This window comes from Sorex araneus, chromosome 4 (genome assembly GCF_027595985.1).
Source record: "Sorex araneus isolate mSorAra2 chromosome 4, mSorAra2.pri, whole genome shotgun sequence".
NCBI lineage: Eukaryota > Metazoa > Chordata > Mammalia > Eulipotyphla > Soricidae > Sorex > Sorex araneus.
The window spans coordinates 39,998,448-40,022,871 of record NC_073305.1 but is presented as its reverse complement, the minus strand read 5'-3'; the positions used below and the strand labels follow the sequence as shown (position 1 = coordinate 40,022,871).

Sequence of the window (24,424 nt, the reverse complement as noted above, 5' to 3'; positions counted from 1 at the left end):
CACAGATAAGAGAGACTCCAGCTCACGGCCCCTTGCACACAGCACGGTCTTGGACGCTGAGTGGGACGGAGCACGCAGCGTTCCGACCACCGCCCTGAAGCTCTCACTGCCGGGCCAGTCCAGAGACAGGAAACAGAGTCAGCGGCCAACAGCATGGGAGAGTCACACCCAGATGCCTCTGCTCCAAAGACAACCGTGCGGGGGGCCGGGGGTGTGGCTCAGCCCTTGCGCGTGTGAGACCTTGTGCCACCGGCCTCCGCACCAGTCCTCACCCCCCAGGACAGGGCCCAGGGCCCCAAGTAAGGGCATGGCCCCCATCACTGCAACACAGAGCCAACAGCCCCAGGAAGCCATATCCTCCCCGCAGCGACACTGGCAGAGTCCTCGGGGGCTGACACACAGGGGCTGGGCAGCGGTGACAGGAGAAAGCACAGGGGACTGACGACGCTCATTAATCAGCCCTTAAACTCTGTGCATGACTGACATGAGCTCAACAGCACAAGCATGAAAGAAGAAGAACAGGCTGTGCAGTTTATTAAGAGGAGGAAGGCGGGACTTGGCGATGCACTGCTCAGGGGACATCGAACACAACTGAGCTTCCCCAAAGCCACAGCAAAAAGCAAAAAGCGGAATTCCCCCTACACACACACACACACACACACACACACACACACACACACACACACACACACACACACAGAGACACGCCCAAAACTTCATTCCCTAATACCAGAAGTGCACTTAAGGGACGTGTATGATGTCGCTGCTCAACAACTCGAGCATTTTTGAGGCCCATGCTGAATGATGGCAGGGTCCTTCACCTGCAGCCCCCCAAGAGGCCAGCCTCGCAGTCACACTCCTCACCACTGTCTCTTCTTGTCCCAGGATCCTCCAAAATGCCCCCTGGCAGGGCCTCTCACAGGGTAGCCAGCTGGTGGCTAAGGGGCGGGGGAGGTCGGGAAGCAAACACACCCAAGAAGGCAAGGGAAGGGGCCGAGAGAGAAGGGTCCTGGGTGCATAAACGGCGAAACAGTTCTCAGAGGCAGAGTACTAGGAGAGTAAGGAAGAGGTCCAGGCTACCCGTGCAGGGGGCCAGGGGCACCAGGCTCAGGGACGACAAGACAAGTGAGAGAGAAAGGACTCATCAAAGGGCTGACTGAAGGGCCAGGGGCAGCAACCTGTCCCGAGTCCTGACCCCTGCGCTCCACTGACCAAGGAATCCAGGCTTTCCTCCAGGCCAGGAACAGAAGCCTGGAGCACTGACGGCAGAGAGAGGGATCGCCAATGACAGGCAGACAGACAGACGAGCAGGCAGGCGAACATAACTGAGAGCTGAGGGGCCCCTTCCCACACGCCCAGGGCACATGCACACTGCAGACATCCAGTCATTAAGTCCTCACAGCGGCCCAGGGCGGGCAACTCACAGCTGGTACAACAAGCATAAGTAATAATTACTTTATTGGGAATTATGAAGCTAAATCCACTCACAAAAAAAATAAAATAAAAGGATGCATCAAGAAGGTCAGAGAGATAAAAACAAAAAGACCTGAAAATTCCCCAAGAAAACAGCCAAAGATGTTCAGCTACACAGACCAGGACCCCGGAACACATGCCTTGCTCTTCTCTACAGTTCTTCGAGCAAAGAATTGAGTATCTGCTTATGCCTGGGTTGCCTGGGGTGTAGGCTCAGACACTCCCACACCATCGGAATGGAACAAAAGGTACAATCTCGCTGGCAACAGCCGCGGAAGCTGAAGAGTCACTCGAGGAATTCTCACGGGCTCAGTCAGCACCTGGCTTCTCTTGACCTCAGTGTCTCCTGCAGCCCCGTTTGTTCTTGCAAACTACTGCCACCCTAGAGCCACGTAGGGGGTGTGCAAGGGGCACGAAGTGAATCAATCGTGGCTTCTGCACACCATGAACAATGTGCAACTAATACAGGCCTGCTCACGACATACTGAGTAGAGAAAGTAAGCAGAGAGCCACGTGTGCCATTATCACATATGTCCCCTATTATTAAAAAAAAAAAAAAAGCTTAAAGAGTCAAGGGGAGGGGCTGGAGAGATAGCACAGCGGGTAGGGCGTTTGCCTTACACGCGGCCAACCCAGGTTTGATTCCCAGCATCCCATATGGTCCCCTGAGCACCGCCAGGAGTAATTCCTGAGTGCAGAGCCAGGAGTAACCCCTGTGCATCGCCAGGTGTGACCCAAAAAGCAAAAAAAAAAAGGTCAAGGGGAGGCACACACACACACACACACACACACACACACACACAGAATATTTTCAGAAAATGACACAAGAAACAGTACGCCCTGGAGAAAGGACAGTATGGGGCTGGAACCTGATCTGAGTGGGAACTCTCCAGGTTCGGACAGAAGCTGCCTGTCTATGTGATGTCGGTCCCGTTTCAGCGTTATCTCTGGGGAGCCGTTGGGGCTGTGGGGAACCCAACCTGGGGAGGTGGTCGAGTTTCCAGCCTCCACACTCTCCAGGGGCGAAACGCGGCAACGTAAAACTTTTCAAGCTACAGGGAAGCAGGAAAACAATTTGGTGAAGCACAATGAACATCGGTTTCCTAAAAGAACTGGAGCAGAGGGCAGAGGGCGCGCTCAAAAGGCTACGCACACGCTTTGTATCTGGGACGGCCGGGACGGAGCACCGGGCTGAGAGTTGCTCCCACACACAAGTGGCCCCCAAACAAGCAGAACACGCAAACAAAAGGTAAGTAGAACAGAGAATATCCCAGCGACTTACAAGTGGTAAGTAATTAGTATAGGGGATTGGGCGGAACGTTCCTTGGGGGCTCTGTCAGTGTACTGGGCAGGAGGTGAAAGGAGGCAGATTTTGCTGCAGGTCGAGTCAAATCTGGGAAAGCCGAGCAGGAGCTGAGAGGCAATCCCCAAGGCGAACGGCGTGGGCCTACGCCCCGACTCCGCCACTTCCCGGCTGGAGGCAAGTGCTCCAAATCTCAAGTTGCCTCTATCCTCGTTTCCTTGATGGAAATCATGGTAAAAACGTCCTTCTCAAAGGCCGGAGAGAGAGTGCAGTGGGGAGGGCACCTGCCTTGCTGGCGGCTGACCCGGGTTTGATCCCTGGCACCCAATATGGTCCTCCAAGCCTCACTGGGAGTGACCCCTGAGCACAGGGTCAGGAGTAAGCCCTGAGCACTGCCAAGGATGAGCCCAAAAACCAAAAAATAAAAATGAAAGGTGGGCTTCCTGCGACTGACTGGCGGCACGGATGCCAGTCAGCAGATGGGCCCCGAGGATCCTTGCCAGCCTTGTGTGGTACCACCCCGGCAGACAGCAAAGGGAGCGGCCTGGGCAATGTCAGCACAGATCACCACACGCTGAGTTCCCACGTGGAAAGGGCGTGGCTCACGCCGTGGGAGGCCCATTGCCACGGTTTCCTCCAGGCTCGCTGGAGTCCTAGGGAGGGTGCACACAGCCAGGAGCCCCAGCTGCCAGGCACTGAGCCAACCATCCCAGACACGATGCTGCTCCAGCATTGGACAGAAACAAGATACAGAAGCAAAAATTCACCCTTCAAAGGAGCAAGTCAGTATCTCTATGGAGAGCCACCGAGTCACGCAACCGACACCGAATATTAGAGTGTTTTCACCGCCACCCTCCTCAGAAAAGAAAGCCGACTCTGGGCACTCCCTACGTGGTGTTCTGTGTCCGGATTCTTCCCCTCAGGACCTGGGGATCTAGGGTCAGCTGGGCCGAAGCGCTGCTTCACTCCTGCTCACCACTGAGCAGTCACCCTGGCAAGGACACACCACACTCTTCAGGGAACAGGCACGGAGCTGACTTCTACCTGGCAGCAATCACAGGTAAAGTTGCCGGGGACACACGGAGGGAGGTGCCTATGGACTCGTCTTCACCTCTCTTGAGGTCAGAACAAGGAGCAGCACCAGTTAGTCACTTGGTCAGTACCTTTAACCAGCCGAGGAAGGACCAGGCTCTCTCTCTCCCACGTGGCTCCTTTCCATTCTTTTCTTTTTTTTTTTTTTTTAATTTTTGGGTCACACCCAGGGATATGGGCTGGAGCGATAGCACAGCGGTTGGGCATTCACTTTTCACGCAGCCGACCCGAGTTCGATTCCTCCGCCCCTCTCGGAGAGCCCGGCAAGCTACCGAGAGTATGGAGCCCGCACTGCAGAGCCTGGCAAGCTACCCATGTGTATTGGATATGCCAAAAACAGTAACAATAAGTCTCTCAATGAGAGACATTACTGGTGCCCGCTTGAACAAATCGGTGAACAACGGGATGACAGTGATAGTGACCCAGGAATGCACAGGGGTTATTCCTGGCTTTGCACTCAGGAATCACTCCTGGCTGTGCTCAGGGGATCATATGGGATGCTGGGAATTGAACCCTGGTCGGCCACATGCAAAGCAAACGTCCTACCCGCTGTGCTATCGCTCCAGCCCCACCTCCTTTCCATTCTTGACTTTAGTACCATGAAAGATCCCAAGCCAGAGCTCCTGGGCCAAGCCACTCCTGACTTATAGACCCTCGGGCCTGTGTGTGGCTAGGAACGCTGCGTAAGTGGCTAGGGCCTGCGGGAGTCTGTCACCCAGCAGTGGATAACCAATATGCGAGAACTCGAGTCAGACGTAAAGGGCCCTTAGGACACGATCGAGAACACGGTAAGTGCTCTACAAGGATCATCCCCATCGACACGGTCATGCAGAGAGATGTGAAATCCAGGTCACGCTGCTCTTGTCTCTGCTTTTCATTCCAGAAAAGCATTAAGTCGATTCTTTTAAAATTATGCATTTAGAAAAAAAATTTCAGATGAACAAAGGGGGGAGTATGACAAAAAAGGTTGCTATATAAAGGCACAATGCACCTGAGAACTGCTCGCTGAAATCAAAGATGACAGTGACACAATCAGGCACTGGGACAACCCGGAGCTGTTTTATTGTTATTATTTGAAAGGGGAACACCCAAAATGCGTGGGCTACGCCCAGCTCTGTGCTTGGGGCTCTCTCCTGGGGGTGCCAGGGTGTTCCCACAGTGCTGGGCCTCCTGTGTGGGGTGCACTCCCAGCCTTTTGAACTCTTTCTCCAACAGAGGCTGTTTTAAAGACTGAGAAAATATGCCATGTGTCCTGATGAAACCATCACCAGTGACCATTTTTTAAATGCAGATACACGGGGCTAGAGCGATAGTACAGTGGCTAGGGCGACTGCTTTGCTTGCAGCCGATCAGGGTTCAATCCCCAGCATCCTATACGGTCCCCCAAGCACTACCAGGAGTAATTCCTGAGTGCAGAGCCAGGAGTAACCCCTGAACATTGCAGGGGATGACCCCTCCAAAAAAGCCATAAATAAATAAATAAATAAAATGCAGATCTGGAACGTGGCTTGGTCCTATTTGTGTTCTGCCGGGAAATCCCCGTACCTCAGGACTTCCTGGGCAGATCTGAGGGAGCCGGAAGGATAAAGACAGAATCATTTCACCTTGACCTGTTCGGGCACCACCTCACATTTACCACTTGCACGTATGCTCTCATTTGAATTAAATTACGAGATGAAGTCATTCAAAGAAAGCAACGCACAAGGAAGGAGGTGAACCTCCACTGGGTCAGACAGCAACTCGGCTGCGGCTACAGGCCCAGGGCCGGTAGCACAAGCCTGGGCTTTGCTAAGGACGCAGTGAGTGTGGGCGGCGTGTGGAAGCCTGCGAGGTGCAGAAAGAGCTCTAGGCTCTGAGAGGATGGGCAGTGGTTAACCATGTGTCACCTGGCGAGCCGCTGAGTGCTTGGAGAGCTGGGGAAAGTGCCTCTGAGCGTCCCCCTGATGGAGACTGGCCTCTGACTCAGAGGCCCGAGGAATGCCACCACCTTACCTCTGTTGCACGGGCCTGGTCCCATCCCTTGAAGATGTGAGAAGAATGAAAGGGCTGAAACTTCCCCTTCGTGAGAGAGGACCCTCCCCCGACCACCTGGGCACGGCTATCAGCTGTTCTCTGCCTGTGGACTCACACCCAAACGCTGTCTCTTTCCAGCTCACAAGCCGGCTGCTCTGTGGATGGAGCCACCCCACTGGCTCTCCGGCACCTCCAGCGAGGCGGCTCTGGGTCCCAGGATGTGTGTGCATCATTGTGCGTGCCAAGCCCTTACGGCAAACCCTTCATACATCTGTGTCTGTTATGCACACAGATAAGCTGGCATAAAACATTCAGAAACCCTGAGAGGGCAGGCAAGACCTGCTAGTGACCCTCCAGAGTCATTAATGGAACATTTAAAAGACAGAAGTGTGGGACCATGGGTGGGGCTCAGTGGTAAAGTGCGTGCCACCAGGTGTAGGCCTGAGCAAGCCCCAGGTGTGGCTGAGTGACCCGTGGCACTCTGGGGTCCAAGCAGCACCACATCTTCAGGCTGGAGCACTGAACTATTGGGCCAGTTGCCCACAAAATCATGATGTGTAGCCTCCCGCCTCCCGAGCACCACTTGGGCAGTCCCCCAAGAAAAAGTTCCCCATGGGACCACAAGTCCCATAGCCAACTATGAGCCACCCGTGCCCAGTGGACATCTAGGCCCACCTGCAAGGGCTGAACCTATTGCCGGGACACCAGAAGTCCACTTAAATGTGAGTCCCTGGAACATCCGTCCACCAGACTCTGGTAAGTGGAAAGAACAGGGCGCTGAGGGCAGAAGCCCGGGGCTCACCCCCTCAGCCAGCAGCTGCCCCTAAATCCTGGTTTGGTGGACATGGAAAGAGAGTGAGCGCCTTGACCAAGTGGCAGAGCTGATAACGTGATGCTCGTGTGGCATATGCAAGTCAGATAACTGGAAATTTGTGGTGAAAAAACCCAGCCGCCAAGGCAGCTGGGGAAACTCTTCCCTGCCAATGGCCCTTTGGACATTTATAACACCATCCACAGGCCACACGACACAAGTCAATGAGCCGTGGGCTGCCAGCGAAAGCCACCTGTGTCTGTCCCATCACGTATCAGGTCTGGGCCATAGCCGCGGGCAGAATACAGCTGAGTGCAGCCTGCGGGCCGGACCTTCCCCAGTTCTGACCAAAAGGAACACCATCACGCAGCCTCTCCCCGGTGGAGACCAGCGATCGGAAGCCCCAGCAAAGCCCCTCGACTCATCCTCTAGCCTGAGGCCTCCCCAACTGTCTGCCACTGCCAGCTTCCTAAAATACAGCTTGAAGTGGCAGCGCTGAGGACGGCACACATTAGATTCCTTAAAAGCCACCTTCCAAATTCAGGATGAAATCAAATATATACCATACACCTGAAACCATCCCTGCAATCACATGGTAACAATCTTACTGACACATTTCACACCCTTCTACAACTTCTGTCCAACCCACACCCCTCGTGGTCAATATTCTACCCACCCACTAAGGAGGGCAAGCAAGAGCAGCTGGAGCCCAGCCCCACCCTCCACCTACAGCACTTTCATCTATTTTGTTTCTCTTTGGGGGCCACACCCAGTGATGCAAGCACCCTACCTGCTGTACTATATACCTCTGGTCCCTTCCCAATATGTTTAAAGGACAGGTTATGACTTGGCTAATTATTAAATGTAAAAGCTCAGCATATCAGAGCACCCCTTCTGTATTATAATCACAAAAACAGATCAACTGCTAAACCAAGGATTCCACAGAGAGCACTGAAACAGAATTCTAAATTATTGTAAATTATTTATTGTAATGCCCAAGATTATAATTCACATTTTATAAGGTTCAGCCTTTGCTGTTTTACTTAGCCAAGTACTACTTAGATGATACATTTTCCACGAGAAAAGACATTAACATTTTACGCTAGATAGGAATTTATCGGCAAGACCTTAAACTTAATTAACAGAAATTAGCAAGACGTCCATAATATGTTATCTGGGGATTTCAGAGGATGAGTAAGCTTTGATGGCTGGCAGAAAGGAACAACCTGAAAGGAACAAGTATCATGGGCTCCGTCCCCACAATCAGGGCTCCTGGGAGCATGCTCGGAGAGGTTCTCGCAGGGGCCCCAGCCAGACACACTCCTCTGTCCACTTTCCTGTGGGGAGGCCAGAGCAGTCCTCCTGGTGGACACAACCTGAACTAATGTCTGAAACAGGTGTTAAGTTGGGCAGAATGATTACGCAAGTCCGAAACCACTTTCTGGGGACGAAGGACTCTCTGTCCAACTGTAAGGGGAACCGATACTAGGGACCACCAGGGAGCTATCAGGTGGTGCTCGAGGGGCCCATGCCGTTTCAGGGACTGACATGCAAGGTTTGTGCTCCAGCCAGCCTTTGGAGCTATCTCCCCAGGTCCCCCAAAGACACTTAAATCACCAACACACACACACACACACACACACACACGCACGCACGCACGCACGCACACACACGCATGCATGCGTGCATGCTCGCATCCACACTCTCAGGCATGCAAGCACGCGAACACGCACAGTCAGCCTCTGCAACACTCCTCACATCCGAGACTCCATGTCCTACAGGAGACCTCCCAGGACAGTAGTGGGACAGGAAGTGCCCCCACCTCTCCGGAATCTCCTGCTCAGTGGCCCAGACAGCACAGGACTGACACCAGACGGGGTCACCCGGTGCACCTCGCATCAGCATCGAGGAAGCAGAGGAGACAAGCCAGGGCAGAGTCGTTGCTTAGCAAGCAAGCACTCCCTCACCGGGGCGTGGACGGGACGTGCAGGGCCAGGCGCTTCTAGCAAAGAAAAAGAAAGCGGGGCAGGAAAGAGGGACGGAAACGTGGTCTGACCCTGAGCTTTACATCCGGAAAACTGGGGCCGGGGATGTGGCCCAGAGGTAGAGCACAGACCCTCCACACGGGAAGCCCAGGGTTCGATCCCTGGAACCACGAATGAAACACACTAACTCCACACTCCCCCTGCCCCCAGCTCTTGCTAACCAAAAGGGGGGGGCGGGGAACGCGGAAATGCCCTTCAATAACCCAGGCACCAGGTGAGGACCCTGGAAAAAAACACAGAATTAGAAAGTCCCAGGGCCAGCGAGAATAGGACCTGGCCTGGGAGTTATCGGCGAGCTGGTGCAGAGAGGTGGTGGGTTTCGCCAGCGCAGGGTCCAACTGGTACCTGTGGCTCACAAAAGCATCGCTTGCTTCCTCTGAGCCTGTAGGACTAGCCCAGGGGAGGGCAGTCACCAAGGTCCCGCGGCCCTCTGCTCTGCCTGCCCAGGGTTCCAGCTGCAAAGTCCCTGCCACAAGTCTGCGGTCAACCAGCCCAGCAGCACAGGGCACGAGGGAAACCGCTTCTCTGGTGCACGCCTCTCCTCTCCGACCCCACGCAGGAAACAAAGAGCTGACTTGGTTGGGGGAAGAGCACTTACCGCAGGAGTTGCCCTGCTGGAGTCCTGGCAGGGGCTGGGCCCCCGAGGGCTGCCTGAACTGGAACACCCATGCCATGTGCGGTAGCGATCACCCCAGCAGCAACGCGGAGGGAAAGGAGACTGTCCAGGAGAGCCCGGGCCACGGCCGCTCCGCCCGCACACCCGCCCGCACCCGCCAACTCCTCGCTAACTTTGCTTGCTGGGGCAAATCCTCAGACTTGGAGCTGCCCCGGGAAAGCACAATGGCTTACGTCACCGCAGGCAGTCCGGGCACCCTATCGGATCATCTTGTTAAACCACCCGAAACAGAAGATGACGCACCCCAAAATGTGATACCCTGGACTGGGGAGTAGGGGGCGAGGGCCCGGGGGAGCCGGGCAGGCCTTTGCTGGGCTCCCGTGAGGGGCACTTCTTGGCTTTGCAGAAAATTCACCGAGAACAAAGCTTTGCTGTTCCTGCCTTCCCTGGCCGGTCAGAGCCGGGGGCGGAGGGAGTGCGCGTTTGCAGGGCTGGACGCCAGGCCACCTCCCCGGCCGGCCAGCGCTGGCAAGGCGTGTTGCTGGGGAGACTCCAGGTGCCCCCCCTCCCCCGGCATGCTGCCTTTCCGACTCTCCCTCTCAGAGGCCTGCCGAGACTTTCACCAGGACCCCATCTGTCCCGTCTGGCTACACCGCCTCCCACACGCGTGACCCGGTCTGCGTTCGCCTCCCAAGAGCCAACACCAAGCTGCTTCTCGGCGGCCGGCGGTGCCTCCGACACGCCTCCCAGCAGAGACCCCTGTCACTGCATCTTCGAAGGCTGTTGGGGCCAGAGCGATAGCTCAGCAGGTAAGGTGTTTGCCTGGCATGTGGCCAAGCCGGGTTCGGCCCCCAGCTCTGCACAGAATCCCCCTGAGTTCTCCAGAAGTCATCCTGAGCACAGAGCTAGGAGAAACTCCTGAGCACTGCTGAGTGTGCCCCGCCCTCCATCCCCCCAAAAAATTAAAATTAAAAAGAAGAAGGATGAGGCTTCAGCACGCCTTCTGCCATCTCCTCATTCTACGCTGTCACGGTTACAAAGAAGAAAGTGAAACTGCTTGAACAGGGTGCTTCTGGGATCTCAGTGAAGACGGCACCTGAGTCACACGTTTGGCAACTGAAAAAGCCCTTGGGCAGTGCCTCCTCCAGGAAGTCCCCCAGTCCCCCCCACCTCTCCCCACCTTGTGCAGCTGGACACCCCGCCCCCCCCCCCCCGCCCGGGTGTTCTTCCTGTGCTCACACCTCTCACTTCTCATTGCACTGACAAGGGTGCCCGGTTTCCACTCATTCCTCTGGACAGTGATCCCGGGGGGTGCAGAGCACTGGACCTAGGAGTCGGCTCAGAGCTCAGGGCTTGGAGGCAAGAGGCCGGACCTTTCCAGAGTTCAAAAGGAGCTTCAGCCCCTGTACAAGGGGGCGGCAACCGCCCCGCCCTGGGCTGAAGCGGAGACTAGACTGCAGCTCTTCGCCCGGCCAGGGCTTACGCAGCAGCGCGGCTGACCCTGGGAGGCCGGGGCCCACGGAACCAGGTCCTGGGCCAGAGCAGGACTGCAAGTTCGACAGACAGAACACAGGCATGGGCTCGGCTAAGTGTGGGGCCCAGAGGGAGGGACGCGCCTTCGTCTACGGCGGGGAAGGCGCCTGACTTGCACAGAGCAGACCCAGGCTCGATCCCCGCCACTGCGCAGGGTCCTCCGAGCACCACCAGCAGGGATTCCCTGAGCACAGAGCCAGGGGTAAGCCCGAGCGCTGCTGGGTGTGGTCCTAACCTCCAGCCCCCCAAACCCCTGCCCCCAAAAAAAAGAAAGATAAAGGAACAAATCCACCTTTGGGCAGTCTGAGGTAACGGAAGCTCTCTGGTGGGAGACAGGCAGTGCAAGGGAATCCTGAGTGCATCGGGGGTGAAGGGACACAGTGGCAGGGGCGGGGGGGGGCAGCAGCATGAACCAAGGCTCCCCTGTCTGAGGACTGACCAGGGGGAGAGTGGTCTAGTGTGGAAGGGACAGCTTAGAGGGGCACGGGGTGGGGGTGGGGTGTTGTCACTAAGACCAGCATCTCCTAAAGTGGGCAATAACTCCCCACCCTGGGGGAGGAGGGTGTCCTGGAACCAAGGTGGGGTCCGAGTAGCCCCAGGTGCAGTGGGAGGTGCTTTCTATTGTGACCGGGAGGAGGTGGACTTCCACGGAGGTGCGGAGGGAGAACTTTGTTTTCTTCTGGAAAGGGCGCTGTAGGCAGGGCACCTCAGACTTAGACCCTCAGAGGCCAGAGTCCAAGGATTTTGGCCAGAAGCTGAACCATCTGGCCTGATAAAGTCCCGTGTGTGACTGGGCAGAGACTCGAGGGCACAGGAGGGGAGGTGGAGGGAGGGGGGAAGGGGGGACTGCAGTCACCCTGTGACAAACAGGCCAGGAGCAGAGAGTGAGGGACAGTGCACATGGGGAGGGACAGTCCGATTCTGGACACAGCGGAGGGAGGGGTGGCATACACCCCAGCAATCTCGGCTGGGAAGGACACTCAGTGGTCATGGCTACCCCCAGGAGTGCTGGTCAGAGGCCCGGTGCAAATGCCTGGGACCCATGAGGGACCACCACAGCCATACACAGAGCCCAGTCTTGGGGCCTCTAAAGCCCCTCGCATGGGAGAGAGAGGGGCAGCCAGCCAAGAAGGAGGTCAGAGCTGGGACCCCACCGCCAAGGAGAGGCTGCGGCTCCATAGAAAGGGGGATGATGACCAACGTCTTCCTCCTTCAGAGGACAGGGCCACTAAGATGCAGGCTGAGGACGGAGCCCTGGGCTGAACAAAGCCACCAGCTGCAGGGTCCTTGGGCTCACAGAAAACTGTGCTGCCCTCACCAAGGAGAGCACGGGCGCTACCTGTGCGGCAGGGGGCCCAGAGAGAGGGCAGAGCAACCGTCCGCCCGAACACAGCTCTGGGGGCCAGCGGGGGGACATGGCAGAGGAGAGGGAGAGGCTGGAGGTGTCGTGGGCTGGGGGAGCACAGCACCAAGACACCGGGCGCAGAAGTAGAGAGAGGCAGGGACTTGGGGACAGGAACTGAGCCTGCCCAGGTGGGGACCCCAGGCTACCGCTGTGCCCCTCGGTACCCAGGAGACTCCTGTCATGCTTCACTGGCTCCTGACCAAGTTTTATGTTCTGTTGAGTTGGCTGGGTTTTTATTGGGGGGGTGGGGGGAGTGGAGGCCAGGATGGGGGGAGGCGCATCTGGCAGTGCTCAGGGGACCATGAGGTGTGGTGCTGGGGATAAACCCAGGCCTCCTGCATGCAAAGCACGGATGGGTTCAGCCCCCTCGGGCTATCTCCTGTGCCTGCAAATTTCATGTTTTAAATAACTGGAAGCAAATGTGCATGTTTGCATGTTTTAAAGGGCATTGCTGCAAACTAAAGGGGCAAAATCGAATCATACAGACAAAGTGAGAAGGGGAAGCAGTGAAGAGATCGTCAAAATGGATGTCGCGCGGGATCTGCATGCAGGAGGCCCGGGTTTGGTCCTCAGTACCACGAGGTCCCCCGAGCACTAAACCAAAGGCAGCCCCTGGGTACCGCAAGGTGTGGTCCCAAAATCCCAGAGAGAGAGAGAGAGAGAGAGAGAGAGAGAGAGAGAGATGGAGACAGAGACAGTGAGACAGTGAGTGCCAGGGCAAACTTTATCGCCAAGGTAATTGGAGTCAATCAAAATTATGCTCCATCCCACACCATTTCCACCCCAAACCTTCTCTTTGCTGGCTTCCAGCACTGGTCTCGGTGGTCCCTGGGGAGGTCAAGGCACTTGCCTTGCATGAGACCGACCTAATTGAATCCCCAGCACCGTATGTTCTCCAGAGCACAGAGCCAAGAGTAGCCTGCGAGTACTGCCAGATGTGACGCAACCCACCCCCTCCCAAACCCCTAAAAATAAAAGAGAACATACGAAAAAGAAAGAGATAAACAAGAACTCCAGCCCCAGAGGAGTGGGTGCTGCTGTGGGCTGACTGCGGAAGGCACGACCACCAGGCGTCCATGGGAACGGACCTGGTGGCACTGGGGGTGCCTCCGGACCCACACGGGAGACGCGCAGAGGCCTCCAAGACACGCCCTGCGGTGCTCGGGGAGGTGCAGGGCGCTGGGCGTGTGTGCTAGGCATGTGCCTCCACCTCTCTATTAGCTCCCCAGCTGTACTCCCCCAATCCATCTCACGCAGGTCAGTGAAGGAGGGTCCAGAGTTGGCTGACAGAGCCCCCGCCCTCGCTCTCGCTTCCGCCCTGGGTCTCCAGCAGGGAACGGCGCACGTACCGGTGATGGTGCAGGCATCCCGGTACCCTCTGCCGCTGGGAGCATCTTCCACAGCCTCGCTGATGTAGTGCTCCTCAGGGATGCCCGGGCCGCTGGCTAGGACTGCATGGTCGCACGCCTCCCAAGGGGGCACGGAGCTGGCCGAAGTGTCGTCGTGGTGCGGAGCTGTGGCGTCCAGCTTGGCAAGTTTCACGGGGAGGTGCCCACTGCCATGGAGGGCCCCACTGCCGGAGTCGGGGGCAGTCGGGCGGGCGGTTCCGGGGAGGTCGGGCACAGCAGTGGGGGCTTCTCACAACAGATCTACAGACAATGCAGAGAGGAGCACAGTTATGGGAGTTGCTGAATAAGGCCGACCACCCCTTCAGAAGACCAGGGCCCCCAAAAGGATGCAAGCTCCGGGGGGTCTGTTCTGCAACAGGCTTCCTGCAAGCCAGAGAAGTTTCCAGTGCCTCACTTTCAGTAAGAAATGGCGCTAATGTTCCGGCCACGCCAAACGGGGATTAGGGCTTAAGCGACAGTACAGCGAGTAGGGCGTTGGCCTCGCATGCAGCCGACCTGGGCTCAATCCTCCCCAGCACCCCATATTGTCCCCCAAGCTCGCCAGGACTAATTCCTGAGCACAGAGACAGGAGTAACCCCTGAGCATAGCCGAGTGTGGCCCAGAATTCTAAACACAAAACCAAAGAATCCAATCAGGGATCGATACCAACAATCGGGAGCGAGCGGCCTGCCTGGAAGCAGCTCCAGGCAAGCAAACTTCCAGGCATCCCTGGCGAGAAGCGAGGGGCCTCCTCTGGGCTGGGATGGGAACCACAGACCCAAGGTCAAAACCACACTCAGTTTCAGGAAACTCAGCCCACTCAGAGGCTCTGGAGGGCCATGGAACACAGGCAACCTGGGCAGGTCCCGGGCTGGCGGGCTGGGCCCTCCCGGGGCCACTGCACCAGCACCCTCGCCAGCTGGGAATGAACATCCCAGCTGGAGGCTGGCTGTGACTTAGAGACAGGTTACTGCAAGGGCAGGGACAAGGCATGATGGGGCCTGCTCGGGACTCACGCTGCTGAGTCACAGGAAACCGCCAGGATTTCTCTGCACATTTCAGGAGGGCTGCTGCCTTAGGGCTTAACTTCAATTCTGCCAGATCCACCTCCACACAGAACACATACGTGCAGGCACACACGTGCAGGCACACACGCACACACACACACTCACGCACGCACTTGCACACACACACACTCACACACCTAGTTAAGGCAGATACACACATGTGTACACACATATACACACAGACACCTCGTTAAGGCAGACACACATATACGTGCATGCATACACACACATACACACACAGAAAACCCTTAGTGAAGGGAAACAAGCATATATACATGCACACACAAACATAAACACACACACCTAGTTAAGGTAGATACGCACATGTATACCCACATATACATACACACATATACACACACACCTAGTTAAGGCAGACACACACATATGCATGCACACGCGCGCACACACACACACACACACACACACACACACACACACACACACACACACACACACACACACACCCCTGGGAGAAATACAAAACATGATCTTAATCCAGGGTTCCTGCATACAGTGTCTTCAGTTTCCCAGCTAAGCCTGGCCTTAGCCCTCCAAAGTTGTTTTTTTTTTTTTATTGAAGTAAAACAGTTTTATTCGGAGGGTTTTAAGGTGTGGAGGGAGAGAGGGTGAAAGAGACAGTAACGCGCTCGAGAGAACACAGGCTTCTAAGGGCGGAGAGAGCCCCTACACACATCCCAGCATTAGACATGAAAGTACACTTCTCAAGAGGTGAGATGCGTGTGACACATGTGTTCGGACACCGCATGTGCTCGGCCACGTGGGCACAAGCAGCACCTGGGCTCAGGCAGCATATGTGCCTCCAGTGTTCTTTAGCTTGACAGCTGTCCAAGTGTGGCCTGAAAATGCCTGGGGTTCCCTTTGTGCATCTTTGTTTTGCTTTGTTTTTGTTTTTTTGTTTTGTTTTTTTGTTTTCCGGTCATACCTGGCTCTACACTCAGGAATTATTCCTGGTGATGTTCGGGGGACCATCTGGTATGCAGGGGGTCAAACCTGGGTTGACCGCGTGCAAGACAAGTGTCCTACCCGCTGTGCTACTGCTCCAGCCCCCAGCCCTGAGGTCATCTTAAAGGCCCTACGTGGTCAACACTGGTTGTTTTTATTTTTCAGTGAAACAAGATAGTTGTTATTGAGCGAAACTTGCTTAGAAAGAGGTGAGAGGAGAGAAGGAGAAGAAATACGTGTTCCACAACACGGACCTCTCCAGAGTGGAAAAGAGCAAGCAAAGAGTAGAGCGAACAGCAGGTGAGACACGGGTTCAAGGGAGGACTCGTCAACACAGTTTCGCTTCCACTCTCTGTGAGGTATCAGGGGTCTCCCAGAGGCTGCAGGGAGGGGGATAGTGGCCACCACCCTCCTTACTCTAAGGCTAATTTCTGGGCATGTACTTCTGCATTCCTGACATTTAAAATTTGGTTTGTACGGGGCTGGAGTGATAGTACAGCGGGTAGGGAGTTTGCCTTGCACGCGGCCGACCCGGGTTCGATTCCCAGCATCCCATATGGTCCCCTGAGCACGGCCAGGGGTAATTCCTGAGTGCAGAGCCAGGAGTAACCCCTGTGCATCATTGGGTGTGACCCAAAAAGCAAAAATATAAAATAAAATAAAATAAAAGTTGGTTTGTATTTAGAATACAATATCACTGTATCACTGTCATCCCGCTGATTATCAATTTGCTTGAGCGGGCACCAGTAACATCTCCAATCGTCCTAGCCCTGAGTTTTTAGCAGCCTCTCGTATGTTCTTCCCAGCAGTGCCGCACTGGAAGCTCTTTCAGGGTAAGGAGAATGAGACCCAGCATTGTTACTGTATTTGGCATATTGAATACGCCACAGAGAGCTTGCCAGGCTCTGCCGTGCAGACAGGATGCTCTCAGTACCTTCCCAGGTTCTCTGATATAGATATAGATATTGATATAGATCAATAAAATCCACATGCTCAAAAGGTCTCTGGACTTCTTAATAATATAACTGGAGGGCTGGAGCGATAGCACAGCGGGTAGGGCGTTTGCCTTGCACGCGGCTGACCTGGGTTCTAATCCCAGCATCCCATATGGTCCCCTGAGCACCGCCAGGGGTAATTCCTGAGTGAAGAGCCAGGAGTAACCCCTGTGCATCGCCGGGTGTGACCCCCCCCCAAAAAAAAGTAACTGGAGGGCAGCTCCCCAGTAGTGCTCAGGGCCTCCAGGGGTCACACCTGGCAAAACCAGGTGGTGCAGGGCTGACATTAACTGCCCGGCCAGAAAGGATGGGTCCACGCTCAACAGTGCTTGGGGCCCTGCAGTGCTAGAGCAGAGCTCCCATTCAGGGCACAGCGTGTGCATGCAAGCACGTGCGCCAACCTTCTGAGCTATCTCCCTGGCTCCTCCTTCATCATCTTATTTTATTTATCTATTGGTTTGGGGGCCACACCCAGCAGTGCTCGGGGTTATTCCTGGCTCTACACTCAAGAATTACTCCTGGTGGCCTCAAAGGACCATATGGGATGCTAAGGACTAAACCCAGTCAACCATGTGCATGGTAAATGCCCTACCCCATTGTACTATCACTCTGGCCCCTCCTCATTCTTTTTTCTTTCTTTTTGGGTCACACCCGGCAATGCTCAGGGGTTACTCCTGGCTCTGCACTCAGGAATTACTCCTGGCGGTGCTCGGGGGACCATATGCGATGCTGGGAATCAAACTGGGGTTAGCCGTATGCAAGGCAAACGCCCTACCCGCTATACTATCGCTCCAGCCCTGATCCTTCTCATTCATTCTAAAGGCATTCTTGAACCCAAAAAAGTTTGAGAATATCTAGAATATCACACATCATAGCTATGATGCTCACAGCATCATAGCACCATAGCTTGTTAGAAAGTAATACCAAGGGAATCTGAATAGACGTTCTAGTCAACATGGAACAATTAGTTCTGCATGAAAAGTACAGGCTTAAGCCTGGCAATTTCCCATGATGGGAGTTTACTCACCAAATTATACCAAGGGCTCCACTGTAAATAAACTCGGCCTGCCTGACTGTGTTTAGAGAAAAAATATATATATAAATGGAGGCGAGGGAGTGCCTCTAAATCCTTGGCAAAAAGTGAAAGGTACCAAAGAAAAAAGCAGGCTCGGTACAGCTGGAAATTGGCATGTACACTGTCATGAGAAAAAGCCGAGCATGCCCCAAGCAGACCCTCAAAGCCATTCCTGGCAGCAGAGGCCTGAGGAGGCTGGCTGGAGGCTGGGGAGGGTTGAAGAACTCCAGGAATAAACAAACTGAACTGCTACAGGTGAAAACAGCAGAAAGACATCATGGCACAAAGGCCTCGTGCTGTTCAGGAGCTCAGGGATGCTGACCCTATGGGCACCCATGACTGATCTCATCCAAGCCAAAAAAAAAAAAAAATCAAAGAGTGGGCCTGAGGGTAGAGTCAGTGGGGGAGCACAGGCCTCCCAACCTCTCAAAGATAAGACACACATGAGAAAGCAAAAAAAAAAATGACAATGCAACAATGACAGTGAAATGTCTATGAGCACATGGGCTCAAACTTAAAGCGAAGAGCCCCAAAGGAAAATGAGCAAAGGTCCTAAAGATTCTACCTGACAAGAGAATTATAAACATATCCCATATGCCTTAAGAAACCTTAACAGGGATCAAAGAAACCACTTATCAGACGGGCAGCGGTTGGGGCATGGTAACAATGCTGGATTTGGCAGGGTTTACAGGGCACAGCTTTATGCAGGAGGGAAAGAGTGGGGACACACTCAGAAATAAATGTGGAAAGACAGCCGGGCACAATGCGTGTGTTCTCTGGCCCCAACAGGGGCCAAGGATGTTTATCGCAGTGAAATGCTGAGAAGGGCCTGAGGTCCAAAGGCCAAGTGCCTAGTGAGGCAGCCAATGGAGTCCAGGACGCAGCTGTGAAAAAGGGAGTTTCAGAGCAGGGACCAAACCATTAGTGTGCAGAGTTCCTAGACAGAGACCGAAGACAATGAAAAGGACTTCAGAACTCAGTCCTCACTCAAGCTGCCTTCGACCAGTTCTGCCTGGTCCTCTTCAGGAACTAGGAATGTTTTCTCCCTTTGCAAATTACTACTCTAAAGGAGGAAAAACAGTTTTCTTTCCAAATAATTGTCTTTATAACAGAAAGACATTTTAAAGAGGACTTTCAATTGCTGCTCATGTAACACTCTCTTTTATGTCTATAAAATAAAGGCGCTGGGGGCTGGAGCAATAGCACAAGCGGGTAGGGCGTTTGCCTTGCACGCGGCCGACCCGGGTTCGATTCCCAGCATCCCACATGGTCCCCTGAGCACCGCCAGGGGTGGTTCCTGAGTGCAGAGCCAGGAGTAATCCCTGTGCATCGCCAGGTGTGACCCAAAAAGCAAAAAAAAAAAAAAAGGCGCTGGCCTAAATCCTTATCACAAGCCCTGTATTGCCAGTGTTCCTTCCTTCTAGTACTTCACTCCACTTGATGTCGACTTGTCATACTTTTCATCCAAAAACATACTGCCATAATGCAAACAGTTAAAGCAAGAAAGGATTAGAGATAAGTTCAGCGGTAGAACATCTGCTCCACATGCAAATAAAAGGCAAGTATAAGCACTTTCTGGAAGAAAAAAAATTCATTTTCTTAAAAAAAAAAAACAAAAACTGTTTTGTCTTTGGATTCTGAAGCCATGTCTGTTACTCAGAATTATGGCTGGTTAAGTGCCCAGGGGAGCAAATTCAGTGCTGGGGATGGAACCAGGGTTGACCATATACAAAGTAAACACCTTAACCCATGTATTATTGCTCCACTCCTGAAAAAAAATTTGGAGACAGCTGCAAATGCACACACAGGCCTCAAAGGGGAACACAGAAATGGACTGTTCTGAAGTCCAAAGTACATTATATTTGAAGCAACTTACAAATCTGGGAGGGTGGGGTAACCTGGCAGTTCTCAGGAATCATTCCTAGCAGGGTTCGAGAGGTTATAAGTAGATCAGGGAGATCAGACTATGGGGTCAGCTGCATGCAAGACAAGAACCCTGCACTGTGTCTCCAGTCCTGCTTTTTTTTTTTTTAACTGGAATTAAAACACACAACATAAAATGTAGCATTCCAAAACAAGACAGAAAAACAACAACAACAAAAAACAAAAACAAAACTTAGTGTTTTGGCCATTTCTAATTGCTCTAAGTCAGAGTTCAGCAGCATTTAGTTCATTCCCAGAGTGATGCAACCAAGTTCTAGAACTCTTTGCTTGCAGAACCAGAACTCAGTGCCCCAGAAGCAGCCACTTCCATTTACCCATCCTGTCTGTCCCTAGCACCCACCCACCACTACTTTCTGGTTCTATGAACTCGTTACTCTGAGTACCTCATCTGAGTGGAATCTTTACCCCATCTTTATTCCATTTGGTTTAATGCCTTCAAAGTTTATCAGAAATCTCATTCATTTTTTTATTTATTTATTTACTTATTTATTTATTTTGCTTTTTGGGTCACACCCGGCGATGCACAGGGGTTATTCCTGGCTATGCACTCAGGAATTACCCCTGGCCGTGCTCAGGGGACCATATGGGATGCTGGGAATCGAACCTGGGTCGGCTGCGTGCAAGGCAAACGCCCTACCTGCTGTGCTATCGCTCCAGCCCCTCATCATTTTTAAAGCCAAAAAATAATAATAATTTATTGTAAATAGAGGCCCGCATGAAATAAAAGGATGAATATTTTGTCACCCAAAAATCTAGTGGGATGGAGCCAGAGAGGCACCTAAAGTGTGGGAGCACCTGCCTTGAACACACAGGGTCCTCATCCTTGGGACCACACGCTCCATTTGATCCCAAGCACAGCTGAGAGGAACCCCACCACCACCAACAACAACAAAAAAAAAACAAGTGAGAAACTACCTAAATTTCTATAAAGAGAAAAGAGAGAAAACAGACAGAGCATCCACATCGCTGAATTGTCGGTAATGAGGAAGCACATTAGGGCACTTCCCTCTGTGCCAGGTACATATAAAGTTCTCAAAACCGTCATCATCACTGGCCTTATCATTTCCAGAGGCACCAAATCAAGCACCTTTCTTGGTTTACCGTAATATTCACAGGCGAGCACTTCCAAACCTTCCCTACCCCCTACTGTAAAATTTTTTTTCCAGAGATACCACATTGTAAGACATTTATTTCCAGGAGCATATTTTTTTGGGAGAGCCTCTTTCATTGTAACACGACCACCCGCAGCCTCTGGCCTAGGCTCCATCTCTCTGCTAAGCTGTGAGTGCCTGGGAAGCAAGGGTGGGTCCTGACACCCTAGGTTCTCAGTAAAGAGCTGCAGAACAGAGCTATGAATGAAAGCCTGCACGTGGTGCACGTAACTGAGGGATCTCCTGTAGCCATGAAATAGGGGTTCTGTGATCTACACAGACACCAGAAGGTCACACCCAACCAGGACATGCTGCTACCAGCACAGACTTAATTCACCAAGACACCCTCCAAAGTACTCCCAAATACTCCCAGGGATCATTAAGATAGTGGAGTGTCCATTGTGATAATAGTAGTTGGGAATGAACACTCTGGACAGGAACTGAGTGTTGAAAGTAGGTAAAGGGATATTCGTGACAACCTTTCAGCCTCTGCATGGCAAATCACAATGCCTAACATGAGAAAGAGAGCGAGGAGAGAGGTGCCTGCTATAGAGGCAGGTGGGGGGAGGGGCCTCTGGGGTGGGAGGGAAACTGGGGACAGGGTGCTGGGAAAGTCCACTGGTCCAGGGATGGTGTCGGAACATCATATGACTGAAACCCAGTTGTGAAGAGCCTTGTAAAATAAATAAAGTTTTTAAAAATCACAAAAAAAATATTCCCAAGGATTCAAGCCACCCCCCATGGCTCTCCAGGATACACGATCCACAGTGTCCATCCATTCTTTCCAATGCAGACCAAGTCACAACCACTGCTTCTTCAAGATCAAGCAGATTGAGGTGATCGTGAATAACGACTCAGGAATTGGTAAGCCCCATATGCAGACCGCTTACAGCTGGTTTGCAAAGGTCCTGACCTTGGCTCTGGCTTGAAAAGACAGGCCCCCTGGGGAGGCCCGAGGATGATGGAGTGGGGGAAATACCCCTTCCCCAAGTGCATCCTGGGAAGGGCCTCTTAATGATTCAAAGTTCAATTTTCCCCACAAGTGTTCATCCGAGTTCTCACCGCTACCAAGTGAACTACTACTAAATCAAGATCTCCATGATTGCAAGCACCGGGGAGAGAAAAGAGGCGGGGTTCCCGTCAGATTCACGAGCGGAGCCAGCCACTGCAGGGACCTGGATGGCAAGCACCCAAACACCTTTAAACACCCATTAGGGAGAAGCAGATAACAGGGCTCCCAAGGGTGGCGCCTCTCTATGGGGGCTGACACCCCCACCTCGCGGACAAGCAAATGAATAGGTTATCCAGAGCGAATAAAACACAAAACACTCAGCACCGTGCTAAGGACACAACCAACTCTGTGGGGCAAGGAGGGACTCAACCTCCAGCCGCCCCCCACCCCCACACTCGCCACCTGCCCCCCCCCGCCCCGGACCAGCCTCAGGTCTAAACTGCCAAGTTTTCCTTCTTCTGAAACATCTGATAAATCTGGGAACTGGGCCCACTGTGCCAGCAACTCTGAGACAGCTCAACAACTCTGAACAAACAGGTCTCGGTACGAAGTTTGCAAAAAAGGAACACGCTGTTCACGGGGCGCTGGGTCTTGCTGCCGCCATAACAAACCACCACAAAGGCTGTGCGAGCTCTCAGACCGACTCACTCACATTCTGACGGCTCTCAGGCTCTGGCCTGGGGCGGGTCCTGTCCTGGTGCGCAGGGTGTGGAGGGGGGCGGTGGAGCGGGGCGGGAGCAGGGGGGGGGGTGGACAAGGGCGACACTCATGCCCAAACTTTTCAGATTGTCGGTGGCATTTGCTGCTTGTGATGGCAGGACCGAGACCCCACCCCCCTTAAGGACTGAGGGGAGTGGGGGGGTGGCACGCCTGTGTCACTCACCCTTTTTCCATGAACTCCGGGAAGCCTCGCCCTGCTTGCACGTGGGCCCCTCGGTCAAGTGCAGGCAACAGCACCCCCACTCTCCGCCCACTGGGTACCTCTCCGTCTTCCCCTGGGGCCATCTTTCTAGCTTCCTCTTCTGTCCTTTTCTATTTTTAGGGGCCTAGAGACTTACACTCAGGTGATCCTGGATAACCTCCCTCTGAAAATGTCATGTGACCGACAGCCTTCACTCCTACCTGTCCCACCCACAGTGGCCTCAGATCTGGAAGCCATGCACCAAAAAAGACCTGGTGCTCTACCCAATGCTCAGTCACTACCTATGACCTACCACAGCGCTGCCGCAGGGTCCCAGCTGCCGACAGGAAGTGGGGGCCCCACCTGGTGGCCACGTGGCTGGAAGGATAGCACTGCATGGAAGTAGATGCTCTGCCCGCCTTTTCGATGACAGGCCTGCGACGGAATCCACAGACAGACTTGCCGTAGGGTTTCAGCAGTGGAAGAAACACCAAGGAGGGCTGGAGTGATAGCACAGTGGGTAGGGCATTTGCCTTGCACGTGGCCGACCCAGGTTCGATTCCCAGCATCCCATATGGTCCCCTAAGCACTGCCAGGGGTAATTCCTGAGTTCAGAGCCAGGAGTGACCCCTGTGCATCATTGGGTATGACCCAAAAAAGCAAAATAATAATAATAATAATAATAATAAAACCAAAAAAACAAAACCAAAGAAACACTAAGGGCTTCCAACACTCTGGATCAACCCCAGAAATAATCAATCACATGAGAAGGCTGGGAACAGCAGGAAGAGCCCTTGCATCAGGGAGCACGCCAGGGCCTTGTCACGCATGAAGCTGACCCGTTCATGAAGCTCTCTCCAGCACCGGGCTGGGTCCCCCTCCTCTGTAGCCAGGACCATTCTTGTGGCCATCTTACAGCTCCTTCTCAGAGCAAACCATCTGCCTGTCTCGAAGGTGATAAGACCAACGAATGATGGCCAAATGCCAGGGTCAGGGCCAGGAGGTAGAAGGATGGTCAGGGTTTGATTCCTGGAATCATGTGGTACCCTGAGAATTGCCAAGCATGACCTATGAAGGCCCCGCTAGAACCCCCACGTGGCCCAAGTAATCCCCAGCACTTCAGAGCCTCAGCAGCATGGCATCCGGGTGCCCTTGCATTGAACCAACAGTCCAGTTAGCAATAATCGCTGGTGGAGACTCTGGGTCTCCTGAGTACTGCCTGGGAGACCCCCGCCAAAAACCAAAAGTGGGGGACAGGGAGATGAGTCAAAGCAAGGCTCAGTAAGGGGGAGCCTGAAGCACCACCACCACCCCACCACCCCAAATAATAAGAGCAGACAGATCCAGCATTCCTGAAATGGGAAAATAGAGCTATAGAGCTGGCACTGAGCTTTGTAACTCACAAGCAAGACCTCCTTCAGGGCTCACAGCCTCCAAAGCTGTATGAGCATGTGCTTTTCCAGAAAACAGGCTCCGAGAGAGTCAGTGGCCCAGAATCTGACCCAAGATTTGACTTCGATTGTTCGAAGATGGTACAAAAGAGGCAGCTGTGTTATGCTTCTGAGAACATTGGGCTCTTAAAGTTGCTCAGAGTCTAGGCAAGAATCAGACATTCCATGTCCCCCCTTGGCCA

The 24,424-nt window shown here is 53.7% G+C and overlaps 1 protein-coding gene across 3 annotated transcripts in view; it reads right to left on the bottom strand.

Annotated features, from left to right (window-relative positions):
* The window catches only part of TRAK1 (trafficking kinesin protein 1), a 123,801-nt gene extending 109,875 nt beyond the window's left edge, over positions 1-13,926 (bottom strand). For all 3 annotated transcript variants that reach the window (XM_055137255.1, XM_055137257.1, XM_055137258.1), the window contains exon 1: positions 13,641-13,926. The gene's annotated coding sequence lies outside the window, so the exon portion shown is untranslated. The remainder of the gene's footprint in view (positions 1-13,640) is intronic.
* Between the last annotated feature and the right edge of the window lie 10,498 nt (positions 13,927-24,424).